We start from the raw sequence: 15,665 nt of genomic DNA, 5'->3' as shown, positions 1-15,665 counted from the left end.
GGGATTCCTGCGTAGAGTGCATTGCCGTAGTCCAGTCTGATGCTGACGAGGGCCTGTGTCACCGCTCTTCTTGTTTTGGTCGGGATCCACTTGAAGATCCTGTGGAGCATGCGGAGGGTGTTGCAGCAGGAGGAGGAGACGGCGTTGACCTGTTTAGACATGGAGAGGGAGGAGTCGAGGATGAATCCTAGGTTGGGTGCATGGTCGGTGGTTGTAGGTGCTGTTCCCAGTGTGGTCGGCCACCAGGAGTCGTCCCAGGCTGAGGGGGTGGGTCCGAGGAGGGGTACCTCCGTCTTGTCCGAGTTCAGCTTCAGACGGCTGTTCCTCATCCAGTCGGCGACGGCCTTCATTCCCTCGTGGAGGTTGATTTTGGCGGTGTGCGGGTCCTTGGTGAGGGAGAGGATGGGCTGGGTGTCGTCAGCGTAGGAGATGATAGTGAGGTCGTGTTGGTGGGCCTCTTGTGCGAGGGGGGCCATGTAGACGTTGAACAGCATCGGGCTGAGGAATGAGCCCTGGGGGACACCGCAGATGATGTCGGTGGCCTCGGATCGGAAGGGTGGGAGGTGGACGCTCTGGGTACTGCCGGAGAAGAAGGACGTGGTCCAGTCAAGGGCCTTCTCTTGGATTCTGGCTTCTAGGAGGCGTGTCTATAGACTGCGATGGCAGACCGTGTCAAAAGCGGCTGACAGGTCCAGGAGGATGAGGGCTGATGTTTTGCCGTTGTCTAGTTGGCGCCTGATGTCGTCTGTGGCGGCGATGAGGGCTGTCTCGTGCTGTGGTTGGGACTGGTCCAAGATGTTGTTGTCTTCTAGGTGGCGGGCCAGTTGCATGTTGATGATTTTCTCGATGACCTTCGCCAGGAACGGAAGCAGGGAGATGGGCCGGAAGTACTTGAGGTCCTTGGGGTCCGCCTTGGGCTTCTTGAGGAGGGCGTTGATTTCGGCATGCTTCCAGCTTTACAGAAATGTCGCTGTTTCGAAGGAGATGTTGATGACCTTCCGTAGTTGGGGTGCGATGGCAGCGTCTGCTTTGTTGAATACGTGGTGTGGGCACGGGTCTGACAGATATCCTGAGTAGATGGAGTTCATGACCTTGCGTGTCTCGTCGTCGTTGACGTTGGACCAGGAGGTCAGGCGGTTGGTGCTGGTGGTGTTCACAGGGGAGGTGGGGTCTGGCGTAGTCGGGACAGTCATGGTGTTGAAGCTGTCATGGATGTCAGCGATCTTGCGGTGGAAGAAGATGGCCAGTGAGTTGCACAGTTCTTGTGAGGGCGGTATGTCATTGGCGTTGGCGCTGGGGTTGGAGAGTTCCTTTGCGATGCTGAAAAGCTCTTTGCTGTCGTGTGTGTTGTTATCCAGGCGGTCTTTGAAGGAGGATCTCTTTGCTAATCTGATGAGGTGGTGATGTCTGCGGGTGGCGTCCTTGTGGACTGTGTGGTTGTCCGGAGTGCGTTCGTGGAGCCATATCTTCTCCAGTTTCCGGCATGTGCATTTGGAGGTCTGCAGCTCGTCGGTGAACCAGGTGGCTCTCTTGCTGGCGTGGTTGTTGGAGGGTTTCTTGAGTGGGGCGAGGGTGTTGGCGCAGTCGTCGATCCACTGTCTGAGGTTGCGGGCTGCGGTGTCTGGGTTGGTGGGGTCGGTGGGTGGGTTTTGGGCGAGGGTGGTGATCAGCTGGCCTTTGCCCCTTAATAGATATTGAGCCTCCAATGACAGCTGGAAACCAACTCTGTGCAGTGGTTTCCAGCTCGTCTTCCCTGCCACGGTCTGATATTGGTTGCTCATGGGGAGACTGTGTGACGGGAGTCAATATCGTGTGACATATAGTGGCATTGTGCGAGTTGACAGGCCTGTGACAAAAAAAGAACACCCCACATGTTATTACCATAGCACCATAAAAACGGTTATGACACTAATCTTAAAAATCAGAAAGTTAAACATTTAAAAAAAAAGTTAATGTAGAATACAGGATGAAGCGCTTCCTGTGAAATCGCCAATGTAAAATGCCAACTCAGCAACTGCTAGGCACCATGCACAGAGGATTTGCCAGGCAAAATCCACATTTTTGCCAATAAACTTTTTCTCTGCCTTAAAGAGAAGTAATAGAAGGGAGTGTAAAAACAGAAACATCTGGAGTTAACAGAAAGGGGTTAAAATTACCTTAACAGAAATTTGAAACCATAACTTTGGTTTAAATTAAGGTTTTGCCAAACTGAGCAAATGCAAACACCCCAATGCCCAAACAGATACAGGGTAAAGGCACACAAAAGCTCTCGGAAGTAGTAAGACATATTTGCCAACCTTCAGTCCTCCTGAGTTCTTGTGTGCTTCTTGCTTAGAGTCCCATTAAGACTGCATTAGTAATACCAATGTTATAATTTTATGCCCATGATTACAGATGGTGTGAGTATCAGTAACTACACAATGTGAAAATACTGTGGGGTTGTGAGTAATCCGCTATAGATACTGCATAGAATCCATTCAGCACTGATTTACACTTGTCATTCCTGAATTTAGGGGCATTTTTCAGGGACTAATTCCTTCAGGTATAACCTGGCAAATGCATCCCCGTGAACAACTGCTGTTCTTTTGCATGCAAAATTTGTGATTTATCTTTACTACCAATTTGGGAAGACACTCATGTTTTTCCCTAAAATGTCTACTAAAAGGTCACTCCGAGTGAGAGCCTTAACCCTGGAAAGCGAAGATGTACTTAGGGGTTCAGGGAGCGAGAGAACATGGAGGGACTGGCAGTTCTTTAGAATGGACAACCTAGTAAGATTCACATGGTTTGGGGCAGAGCTATGTAGTTTTGATTTTCACCTGGAAATGTGTGTACTGGGGAGCGAGTTACAGGACCATCAAGAGTTACTTGGCTCCAGTTGTGGCTGCATGGCCACCGTACGTTTGAACCCAAAACTGAGCACCAAGCAGTGCTTTAAATGGGGCGGTACTCACTGGTACTGAGTACCTACACTTTTTATTTTTAACCTCCCGAGTACTGGCACTTTTTCATCGCCACGGAGCGTACCGGTACTCATGACTGGTAGGCTCAGTGGTACATGTGCTGCTGAGGATGAGGCTGTCTAAACGCCACTCTCAGTCAAAGCGCCACTGTAGCCCTGTGCCGAGAAGCTGCTGAATCATTCAGCAGCGGCTCATTACATTTTGTTAGTGTGGCAAGGCAGCAAGCTCAGTATCAAGCTGTGAGTGACAGGGTCCGATCAGGCCCTGCACTTTAGATCACAGGTGTGAAATTTCGCAGCCACTCAAGGTCCAGACAGCTGGCTGAGAGTCTGCAAGGAGAAAGCCGTGGGAGGTAGGAATTGCAAACAACTTAATTCTGTTGCGAGCCATTTGTTCCAGTGAATATCTGCTTTTGTGAGAGAGAGCGGAAGAGACAGAGAGAGCATCAGGACATTATGTGAAGGTATTTTAACCGAAAATGTGAGGAATGTTTTGTGTGTGCATATCTGCTTGTTCTTGGGCCTGTGTGTGAGGCGTGCTCATGGGCAAGAAAATGTATGAATGCTGGACGTAATAAAACAAAAAAGAACTGATAAAAAAAAACGCTGAAACTAAAGCATAACACATTGTTTGGCCTTGATGTCATTTTTTGTGAGGAAATAACCACTTTATGTTCATACATTTATCATGTTTTTTGGTGTGTCCTGAAACTACTGTAACTAACATGTTCCTTTAAATGCAATGAGTGTCTTACAAAGTTGAAAGGGGCATATAAGAAGACAGGTTATTAGTTGTCTACATATCCCATGGCCACATGTGCAGAGGTAATTTGCACATGCAGGCAATTTGAGACTGTTGATAAGTGTAATTTAAGGGCAAAATGATTACTTGACAGATGGCAGTTGTGTCTTTATATAATTATGTAAAGAATCAATGTGGACTCGCCCACTGTGTTCAATTACTTGGTCACTTGTGGCTGATGGCCTGGTGGCAGTGCTCAATTAGTCTTGTTAATAAACCCCTCACACACCAACCTGGTTGGTGTCATGCTTCATCATCGGGGTCCAACCAGGCAGCCGAGTGCCGCCTGGTTGTGCTTCCACGCCTGGCTACAGCGGAGCAGGTGTCGTGCAACAGTGTGATGTGGATGAAGGTGAATGTTAAAATATACCTCTGGGGATCCTTACCTACTAGTTTATTCTTGGCGGCCCAGAGTATTTTGATTAAAATATGTAATGCAACTATTAATAGCCAAGATTTTTGCTACGAGTTGCCTATGTGTTGGCGGTCTACATGTTTCAGTCCCTTTGAGGATTGTGCGGGACTTTCTTCAGGACCAGGAAGTGAAGTGAGTGGCAAAAGGTGTGCCACGGGTGATTATCTCCTACACACGCGCTAAGGTGTGTGGAAAAGTGAAGATAAAAAACGTGTCTGTATACTTACAGATACTGACTGCTTTGCGAGAAAAATCCTGTAGGAGAAAGCAATTCATGACATACATTTTATGAGCGTAATGGGATTGGCAAATGGTGAAGTGCCATGCGTCATGCATGCCAGTGCCTGGTGGCCAAGGTAAGTGGTAATTGCTCGTGTGAGCGCTGCATGCACATAAATATTTGTCTCTGGCATGCCGGTATCGAGAGCGCTTACAATTCTTGGATTCATAGAAATGTCTATGGACTCTGTGAGTCAATCAACAGGGGAGCATGCTCTGGAGCGGGGTGCTATATCGAGCCTGCTGGGTGATGACTCGGTGATGTTGTATATACATGATGGTGAAAAACGGGGATTGCTCATATTATGGTGAGACAAAACAAACATATAAAAGTTACTTTTCCTAATTGAAACGATAGTGCCCACTCTGGTAAAGATGCAAAGTGAGACAAACAGACATATAAAAATTACATGGGGACCACCAATAGTTACTTCACTATAACATTCGGTTTCAGAAAACCAGGGCGCGGGGAGAGGAGCTCTCGTTATCAATCTGTTGAGATTTTAGGAGAGAAGAAGGGTTAAATATACTGGTAGCCCGATGCTCGTGGGAGCCGGTGGTCAGCTGTGGGGTAGGCAAGACCTTACTTGATCAGTGAGAGTCCTCTGCCTGAAACCTAGATCGGGTCCCTCGGCGTCCCGGCTGGTGGACTGCTACCGGTGGCGTCTTGGTTAACTACAAGGATTCCAATACATTTCCGGGATGCTCTGTCATCGGGAGGCGATGCGCATGTCCGCACATGCGCGAAGAGGACGCTAGGGAATGTAGTGCGGGAGCGGCCATCTTGGGATGGTTACGTCTACCAGAAAAGGTTATGTTTTACACCTTGAATCGGTCCAGTAGATGTTGTATTAATAGTTTCATGATTCGTTTGTGTGGAAATTGGAATGAGAATGGAAACTCTAGAATTAACTCTAAAAATACCAGCTTCAAAAATAACGGCTTCAAAAATGAACAGCTTTAAAATGAACAGCTATAAAAATGAACAGCTTTTAAAATGGGAGCTTCAGAAATGGAAAAATCAAAAATTAATAATTGCAAACTTCAAAAATGATAGATGCAACTGGAGTGCTACTGTCAATTGGTAGTTCAAAGTTGTGCGATCAGTACACTGGGTGATTTGAGCTGTGGGACTTTGGCTGCAATCGCTCTGGGTTATTTGTCAGTGTGGTTAGTGTTGACTTAAGCTGTTCCACTGTATATTGTCATTAAGGCCTGTCTTGTGGGTGCCAGTCTGTATAACCACCTCTGCTCTTTATTCAGTAATTTTTCTTGACTGTTGGGCACGTTGGGGTTCATACTCTCAATTACTACCCAGCGCATGTCATTGGTGGTATGACCCATTTACAAAAAATGGTTTGTCAGTTTAGTGATGTTCTTTTTACACCGGATGGTGCTACGGTGTTCGCAAATGTGCGTCTTTATTTTTCTACTGGTCATGCCTATGTATGAAAGATTGCAAGGGCATGTGATTCGGTAAATCACATGGGTGCTATTGCAGTTCGTGTGGGTGCGTAGTTCCCACACTTTCCCTGGTTCCAGTGCCAAAGTTTTTGTGGTGCTGGTCAAGTGACAGACGCTGCAGTCATAGCAAGCGAAGTGGCCTGTTATTTTCGGGAGACCCCATGCGTTGGTAATGGTATTGGTGGGGTTATGCGTGATTTTTGGTCTGGTTGAGACTATGGCATCTTTTATGGATCTGGCTTTTTTGTGAGAGATGAGTGGAGGGTCCCATCGCAAATTACCTGTCCCAATTATGCTCCAGTGTTTCTTAATGATTTTGGATACTTGAGTAGAGACTGTGTTGAAAGTAGTGACACACGTCAACGGTGTTGGTTTTGCCTCACGTGGGCATGTGTCAATGAGTCTTTCTCGATTTTGGTTCTTGGCACGTTTTTGTGCATTTTCTGTAATTTGTTTTGGGTAACCCCTCTGGCTCAGTTAGATCTTTGGCTTGCACCCTGTAGTCAGATATCTCGCTGTAGTTGCGTCTTAATCTTAGGTATTGTCCATATGGCAGATTTTCTCTCAGGGGTCTCGGGTGGAAGCTAGAAAAATGTAAAACAGAATTTCGAGCAGTGGGTTTGTAGTGTGTTTTGCTTTTGAGCATGCCGGCAGCTGCCTCAATATCTAAATCCAGAAAGGTGGTTCTCTGTTTGTCATAACTGTAGGTGAATTTCAGGTTCTGGTCACAGGTATGGAGCCATTGGCAGAAGTTGGTTAGTGACTCAGTGTTGCCTTCCCAGATCAGAAAGATGTCGTCTATGTATCTCTTATAGAATTTAATTTCTGGACGTCTTGCCACATTGTTGTTGAAGAGGTGCATAGATTCGAAATGGTGGACATACAGCCCTGCTATGCTGGGAGCGAAAACGCTCCCCATGGATGTGCCATATGTTTGTAGGTACAGTTTGTTTTCAAATTCGAATTTTTTTTCTTTAAATGCGAATTTGGCACATTCCCATATGAGTTTGGTGGATGTGCGGTATGGCCAGTCCGTATTGGCAAGGGCAATTTCAAGGACTCTGACTGTGTCGTCCTGTGGTAAGCTAGTGTACAAACTTTCCACATCCAGGCTAACCAGGAGGGATGTTTCAGGGTTGTAATTCATACCATCTAGGTGCCTGAGTAGATCTTTCGTGTCCTGCAGGTATGTGTTGGTCGATTTGACCATTGGCTGAAGGAAATGGTCGCAGTACCGTGAAAGGGGTTCCAAAATGGATCTAATGCCGGAGACAATTGGTCTGCCTGGCGGTGGTGTCTTATTCTTGTGTATCTTGGGTACAACGTAGAAATATGGTATTTTGCCTTCCGTGGTGGTGAGGAATTTCGCTTCGCTGGCTGTGATGAGGCCTGTGGATATGGCTTCCTCCACTAGGTGGATAATATTGGATCTGAGCTGGTTACTTGGGTCTTCCTGTAGTCTCCTATGGTTTTTTGTATCATTTAGAAGTCTGATACATTCTCTTCTGTAGTCCTCTTTGTTCATGACTACTGTACCCCCTCCCTTGTCGGCAGGTTTTATGACAATTTCCTCGTTGGTTCTGAGGCAGGTTAGTGCAGTGCGCTCCTTTTTAGGTCGAGCGTAGCGAACCGACCTCGTGTATACTTTAGTATACTTTTAGTATTTGTATATGGGGGGGTGCACGCGCTGGGACTGGGGAGGTGCACGCGCTTTCCGTCGTGGCTCTCGGATTTGACCTCGTGAGCGCGCATGTGGCTCTTAGGTTTCGTTTTCCTAAGCGCATGGCAGAGTCGCGCTCACGAGGTCAAATCCGAGACGCCGAGCCTCGGTAATGCCAGCATGAACGTGCGCCGGGTGCGGGAGCCGAGGGGTGCCGAGGACAGCAGACCCAGGTACACAACACTTCAGGGACGGGCAGCGGGAGCGGGTTGAGCTTCTACCGTCATCCAGGACGAAGTTTGAAACAGGCGAACTGTCTTGTTAGTAGCTTGTTTTAGTTTTTTGTTCTTAACACTCAATTCTTCTCGCTCGGTGTCTTCACGCCTTCAGTGATGGGGAGTTCACTGGGAAGAGACCTGGAGTTAAATAAGGCGTCCTTTGTGGACAGCGCCGGCTCTCCGCAGATGAGACCCCCGCCCCCTCCTTCTTGTGTGTACAATTGCACCGTGGGCAGCGCCGTCCTCTGGACAAAAAACATTCCAGGGCATTCCTAGACAAAGGGACGTGTCAGCTTACGCCACCCTTTCAAATGCCACTTTATTTTGGGTCATAATTCTCCGTTTTTGCTCTGCTCCTGTATTTTTTCCGCCCTATCATCATCTTTATTGATGAGGGGGTCAAGAATACAGTCGCGTTTAGCTTCATTAAACCGCGCTGTCCAGTAGAGCAGCTTCCGGGCGCTTCGTGAGAGTGTTTTCAGTCAGTGGGGCGTCTGTGGCGTCGCTGGAGTTTTCTGCCCGAGCACTGAGTGGCGTTAAGGTCTGTCCTGGACCACGTGCGCAGGGAGCACGGAGGGGCTTTACTTTCAGGGAGGGGGCGGGGCAGAGCGAAGGTAAACATTCACCAGCAGACGGTGCCAACTGGCAGGACACTAGGCGCTTTGCGTTTACTGCCTTGTGCATGAGCGGCACTTCAGACCAGTGTCCCCGCAGCATGAGTACACACCCACGTGAAGCGAGCACAGGCAGGCGCGCCTCGTACTCAGGTGAAAGTGCTTGTACTTTCCCACGTGCTCCTCAGCTGTGTGTGAGTAGGGCGATTGCAGCCCAGGAGCCCGTCTGAATGCATAAGCGATTGAGCATCTTTTTTTAAAACTCTAGGTGTGCATTAACTCTAATACACAAGCATCAAGTGCCTTTGATCTCCACAGACCCAAGGGAGTCTGTTAGATTTACTGATTCGGTCTCAGCACGGGTCAAAAGCGTGCCATAGGATGAATAGTGCTCTCTAGCTGCCAGATGGCCCCTCGTCAGGCGTGACACCGTGAGCGAGTACTGGCTTTTCAACCAGCTTCCCTTTCTAATGCTTTGTTTTTCCAGCGTATTACAACTTTGTTAAACGTGGAACTACACGTCCCAGAATGCAAGGGCAGTGGCTAAACACCCAGGTGTGCCTAAACATGCCACGGCTGACGTGGGTCCACTTTGTGGCTACCGCACATATCCGCTGCAAATGCGTATTCTCGTGCAGAGACCTAGTGGAGGGGGGCGGGAGGGAGGGGGACGTTTTGTTCCTGGTTTCCACAATTACTCTAAGCTCATAAACTATTGTCGCGGAAGAGCAATATTCTTACAGTGAGATTAACTTTTTATGTTTTCATATGGCATTTGTAAAAGCAGACTTTCAAGAAGGATCGGCTCTGCCTCGTGTGTTGGTTCAGAAAAGCAATTACTTGAAGTTTAGAATATATCGAGATCTATAGCTCACTAAATCTGTGCTTTAAGCGCCATGTCTTGCACCGCCCTGGGCATCTAGTTAACACCAGTGCATCCTTATACCGAGCCAGGTATGCCACGATTGAAGTGATGGCTATGAATGACACATTATACACATCTGAGAGATTCATATTTGAAGAGATGGGTGATAATTGTATCAAATGTATACATTTGGTGGAATCTTTGTTTGTATTAATATTTGACTATGTATGTGCTTTTTAGGTACTTAGTTTTAATAGCCGGCCACTATGAAGCTGAAGAGATAATCTCTTCCACCACAACAGCCAACATTACAGGCCTGGGGAGTTCAGCTAGCCTTACTTGGATACTTTGCATCTTGATAGTGGTAGTTTTACTTTTGAATGAGGCACTACAAGTCCCAGAAGGCAATTTAAAAGATGTGCTCTAGCTGTGGTACTATGAAAGGGGGCAGCCACTGCTCCCTTTGTAGTCTTGTTGGCCTTTGTCAGAGATGCAACACTATCACCAGAGGACCTGTTATTTCCATTTGTATTCTGGAAAGTGTCGGCTGTATTCATAGTTGTGAACCACAAACTGGAATCCAACCGCCCCCCCAACCCCCAACTCCCAATCACCTCCAGAGCAGGCAGTCCGCACGTGGGGGGGCCTTTCACAAGACAGTCCCAGCCCCCTGCCGCCGCCACTCACCAGGTCCCTGGCTTGTCGAGCACCGCAACCCCAATCACGCAGCCTCGAGGGTATGTGCCAGGCCTCATGCCACTGTCGCCCCAGGCCTCCCGCTGCCCAAAAACGGCAGCCGGCACCACAGCAGCACCGCAGGAGAGTCGGGGTGAAGCCTCAAATTGCTCCCGCCATCTCCAGCAATGGTTCCAGCACCCAATCAGGCAGGGCAGCTTAGCGTCAGCATGCAGGGATGACTAACGGCTGCAGATGCAGAGGTCCAGCCGGGCGGGGTGAGGACGGCACGGCGGGCGTCTCTCCAGGGGGTCCACAATCCGACACCAGTCGCCGCAGCTTTGGGGGTCACCTCCACCAGGACAAAAGGCCAGAAGCGACCACAGCAGGCTCGGGACGCGGAATGCAGGGGTCCTAGTTCAGCACACGGAGGCCGACATGTTGCAAGAAGGCACCCGGCAGGCAGGCCGGGCGTGGTGAAAAACACCAGATCGCCGGGCTCCCCACGGCCAGGATAAAAGCCAGGGGTGCAGCAAAGCAGCGGCAGCAGGAGTCAGGGCAGGATGGGTCCTGAAACGAGTGGATTGCTAAAGTTATCGTACCCCCTTAATTGAAATTATACCACCCATAGAATAAGATATAGCCTATAAACTTCAGGAAAGTAAATGTAGGTATCCCAGATGTTTACTTCCATCACACCTATTAATTCTATATGGGTTACCATACTCCTCTGCCAGAGGCTCGAATTAGCTAACTCGTAAACCCTGTTGGACAGGCTCCCACCCAGAATATAGTCACTTAATCCTATCCAGCTGCACCGGACACACCATCTTCACATCATTCACCCTCCTAACTGTGCATTACATAAGTGGTGAGCAGCAACATCAGACACTATCACACTCTCAGTGTCGGACTGTTCTGTAGGTCAACATGGCAAAGCTTAATGGGCTGGTCTGACTGGTTGGTGTGTAGGCCAGACAAAAAAATACTGAACATAATTTCACAAAAGTTCTTTAGAAAAGTATAAGCTATTGCCATTATAAATTACAATAACTTCTATTTAAGTATTAGTTATTTTAAAAAAATTAAACGCCATTGTTATTTGTAATATCAATACATCTAAGTCATGTAAATACAAAACATATTGCATTACAAATGCTATAGGTATCACATTTGCGAAAGTTAAAACTATTGGCATTGTAAATGACAAAGCTATTAATTTAGCTATTTAAAAAAAAAAACATATATAAAAACTTTGCCATTTACAATACCAATAGCTCAAACTTTCCTAATGCGAGACCTATTGCATTGCAAATGCTTGTTACTAATGTTTTGAAATGAATGTCCTTCTCGTAGTCCCTCTATATCTTTAAATACCGCTTGTTCGTATACTGATATTTCGGCAGGAATAGCAGTAGGTGGCGGCATAAAGGTAGATTTTGTTCTGAATTTAGTGTCTCTGTCAGCCGTGGTAGATGAATCAGGGGGAGAATTTTCAAAGAAGGCTTTCAGCTTGAATTTTCTGAAAAAGGAAGCCAGTTCACAATGTAACTGGAATTTGTCCAGTCGAGCTGTCGGGACAAAGCCTAGTCCTTTTTCTAGGACTGCTTGTTTGTCTGGGGTAATGGTATGCGTGGATAGGTTTGTCACTAGGCTTATCTCGTGCTGGGCCCTGGTTGTTGTTCTTTGGCTTTGCTCCTCGTTACTGCTCCGTCTTTCTGGTCCTCCCAGTGTACCTGGTTGTCCCGGCGTTTTTTGCCTCTGGGGCCTCTTCCTAAAAAAGGAAGCCTTTGGTTGTGATTAGGGAAAACCTGGGGAGGTGGTGGAGGTCCGTAGGGCATGTTCCAACCATAGCCATATGGTGGGTGCATTAGTGGATAGGGGCCTGGGAAGTGTCCTTGTGGGCCTTGTGGGATGGGGTCCAGGGTGGTTGCCAATTAGGATTTCTTCCTCTTCCTTGTTGTTTTTTCTTGTAACTGTTAGTGCTAGAGGTGCTGCTTCCAGAAGAGTCCTCATCTGAGGATGCACCTGAAGTGTCGCTTTTATTGTTTCCCTTGTAGTCCGGTTCTGAATATGGGTATGTATTGGCATACGAGAATTTTTTTAGATCCTTTTGGAATTTGTTTATTTTGCTTTGTGTGAGGTTCTCTTTACATTCATTGATTTCCTTATTGGTCTCGTCCAGCCGTTTTTTGAAGGACGTGATGGTAGCTTTGAAGTGTGCCTCTGTGGTCTGCATTTCGATCAAGATGGCATCTGAGAGTCTTTTTGCTGTCTGAATTATTGAGGTTCCGTGAATTCTGACCCTGGGTCATAATGGTCGTGGTTCTGTTACGAATTTCGTAACAGCGAACCGTAAACAGTGAGCTCAGCAAGCATGAGTGTTTCCGTCATGTTACATTGATGGATTCACTGTGTATTTGACGATTTCGTTCTGAAACCCTTGGATTCCATTTTGTGCACGGCAGCCATTTTGTGGTTGCCCTCACATAGGCCTATGACTGTGTCTGAACAAGTCTCTGGGACACGGACACCCTAGCTTGAGTTTGTGTTGACTCCTGTTTGACCTGAAGTGAACTGACCTTGCTGCCTGAAGCTGACCTTGCCAAACCAGTTCTTGCCCTTTAGCTGGTCAAGATAGAGATCAAAGAGCAGGACATTGCTGATTTTATGGTACACGCACACACCTTTCTATCTTGCTTCTCATCTGTTTCTGTTCCTTCTTTATGGCCTATTTACGATGGGGATGTGCTCGTTTTTATTATGGGTCCGTTCGACCTGTCTGATGAAGAATGTTAAGTTTAACCAATGATTGATTTTGGGCTGGACAAACTGAAGAATGGGCTTGTCATCATGCTCCTGCTTTTGTCGTGGAAACATGTGAGTGATCAAACTGTAAATAAGGAATGTTTGCCTGAAGCACAATTTTTTGTATAAAAAGGGATGGCTTGCTTTGTAAAGTTGAGCAGTCTCCTGAGAACATACACCGTGTTGTACTTCTAGGATCTCTGTTACTGGCTGCAGCTAATAAATTTGATCTTTGACGTCGCCAAGAAGTACCCCATGTCTCTGTATTCTAAGACAGGTGGACCCGGAGACTTTAGGCGTTTCCCCTGGCGCCGCCGGGTCTTAAATAACCCGGCTCTTCAATTGGCGCCCAACGTTGGGCAATTTCAGCGGGTACCGGTCCAAGCCTGAAGATCGTGAGGAGCTTCGTGTGAAAATTCCGGAGGAAGGCCTGCCGCTTCATCGACCCCTGTATGTCGTCGTGGTCCGAAAGTCTTTGCTGCGAGGTTCCCCGCTTTCCGACGGCTACGAAGGACTGCTGCCCTGACTGTCGCCCAGTCTTGGAGCCCTTTGATGATTTGTAAAGCGAGACGATAGACGGGTCTTCTGGCGACGTCATCGATACCTCAGTTAAGTATGAGTGGAGCGTCTCCCAGTCCTTAGTTTTGGGTATCCCTTGGGATCTTTGATTTGGGACTTGCAAGCTCCAAAGCCGAGGGACTTGTGTATTCACGAGACTATCGTATTTGATATTCCCTTGAAGTTTGAAGCTAGACTAGTGAGCGAAGATGCCTGGTCTAGCAGACTTGGAAAGTTATTTTGTTGTGGTTGTAATAGGGATTCCCGATTGGAGGATTCGTGTCCGGTTCCTCCGATTGGAACTCCAACCTATGAGCTCTATTTGAAACATGGCGTGGGCCCCATCACGTATAATGAAGTGTGGATTCACTACACTAGAAAGGACGGTGTCCTAAATTGGCCCCAATATGGTAGTTATGGCACGGAGAGTTTAGATAATTTAGAAGTTAAACTCTTCAAGAAGAAAGCCCGGCTGGCGATGTTTGACTCTTTCCGCCTCTGGCGAAAGGAAGCCAAACAGAAAGAAATTAAATTAGCGAAGAGAAATAAAAGAGAGAAGGGTATTTCGATAATGCAAGCTGCTATACAGTTTAAAGATAATGAAGAAGAACAAGCGAATGAGCAGTTGCACAGGCAACGTAAAATGGCGATTGATAAGTGTTATCCAGCTTTGCCACCTCATCAGCAAGATGCGACAAAGGAACTTGAGAAGGATCCTTTGATGTCCCATTTGTTGAGGTCGCCACCCCCTTATGTGCAGAGTGCTACAGCACCTCCGCAACCTTTAGTTGCGCAACCTCCGGTTGCTTTGCCTCCGGTTATTGCACAGCCGCCAGCTCCTCTTCAGTTGGCTCCTATTCCTCTGGCGCAGCCTTCTCAAGGGCCGCCGACTTTGCTACCTGCTCCGTCTCCAATCCTTACGACTTTGTCTCCTGTTCTTGCTACTTCTTCTGCTTCCGCTCCTATATTGGTTTCCTCTCAGTCTGCCTTGTCTCCTGTCCTTCTGTCAACTTCTCCTTCTGTTCGACAGAGGATGACTGATACCGTTACTGGTCTCCTTTCCCCTCTCTTTGGGTCACTAGGTATGACCCCTGTTTCAGAGCGTAAACAATTACGTAGCCAATTGCCTGGTCCCGACGAGCGGACAGTACTGGATCATTTGGCACGTAAATTGGTTACTAATACTTTGAGATATGATTTAGAATCTGTTATGGATGTCTTCCGTCAATGGGAAGCACCGAAGCAGAGGTATGTTTTTGATGAAATGTGTACTTTCCTTCGTGAAGAATGGGAAGATGGTGATTTGGGACAGACTCCGTCTGAGTTGTTCCATGTACAGTCCGAGTTTGCGAAGGGAACTATAGTGGGTCTCGAAGTTGAGAGAGCAGTTGCGACATTGTTGTTGTTTAGGAGTAAGTCTCCTTCTCAGCCGTTGTTTGAGCCTCATCCTTCTGTAAGGAGGAAAGTGCGACAATAACCAATGAGGGAGGTTCCTCCGGTGTGGAAAGAGGCCGTTCAGGCCGATGTTAATGCTGGTATTGTAGCTGCACCAGTCCATTTTCAACGTGTTTGGGTACATGTTCCGTGGAAGCGAGCTGAAGTTTTGGCTCTTAAGCAGACTTTGCCTGAACCCCGTAAAAATCCTGCAGGGTATTATAAGGAATTATCACAGACTGCAGACTCATGTATTATGAATCTAGCTGATATAGACATGTTGTTTGGAAATGTGGTTCCACAGCCTTTATGGGGATTGATTTGTCACACGGATCATGCGCAAGAGTTAGGTGATACCTGGGTTAATATTGGTGCTGCGGATGGTCGACAAGTTGGTGGTGCTAAACCTGAGCCTCTAGTTGCAGAACTTCCTGGTAGGATCGTTACTTATATGAAGACTTTAATGCCTGCTATGCGAGTAAACTGGGACAAATTGTCTGCGTGTAAGCAGAAGAAAGATGAAAGTGTGTCTGATTTCTTCACTAGGTTTGAAGAAACGTTTATTGACCATAGTGGTCAAGACATGAGTACGGAAGGTGGTCAACGGTTGTTTGTTGATAAGTTTGTGCATAACTTACATACCGAGTTGTGTACTAAATTGAAGGATTCAGAGAGCTCTCGGGCTCTTTCCTCATCAGCACAGATATTGGCTACTGCACAGTACTACGAAAATAGGGATAAGGATGAGATGGATAGAGCAGACAAGAAGACTAAAGAGTTGAAAACAAAGGTTCTTTTGCAGCAAGCGTATCCGCCTCGTAGTAGCCAACGTGATTATCAGCAGCCTCAGC

The sequence above is a fragment of the Lissotriton helveticus genome, chromosome 3_1, assembly GCF_964261635.1.
Source record: "Lissotriton helveticus chromosome 3_1, aLisHel1.1, whole genome shotgun sequence".
Classification (NCBI taxonomy): domain Eukaryota; kingdom Metazoa; phylum Chordata; class Amphibia; order Caudata; family Salamandridae; genus Lissotriton; species Lissotriton helveticus.
The sequence above is the reverse complement of the archived record's forward strand: the minus strand, read 5'-3'. Positions refer to the sequence as shown.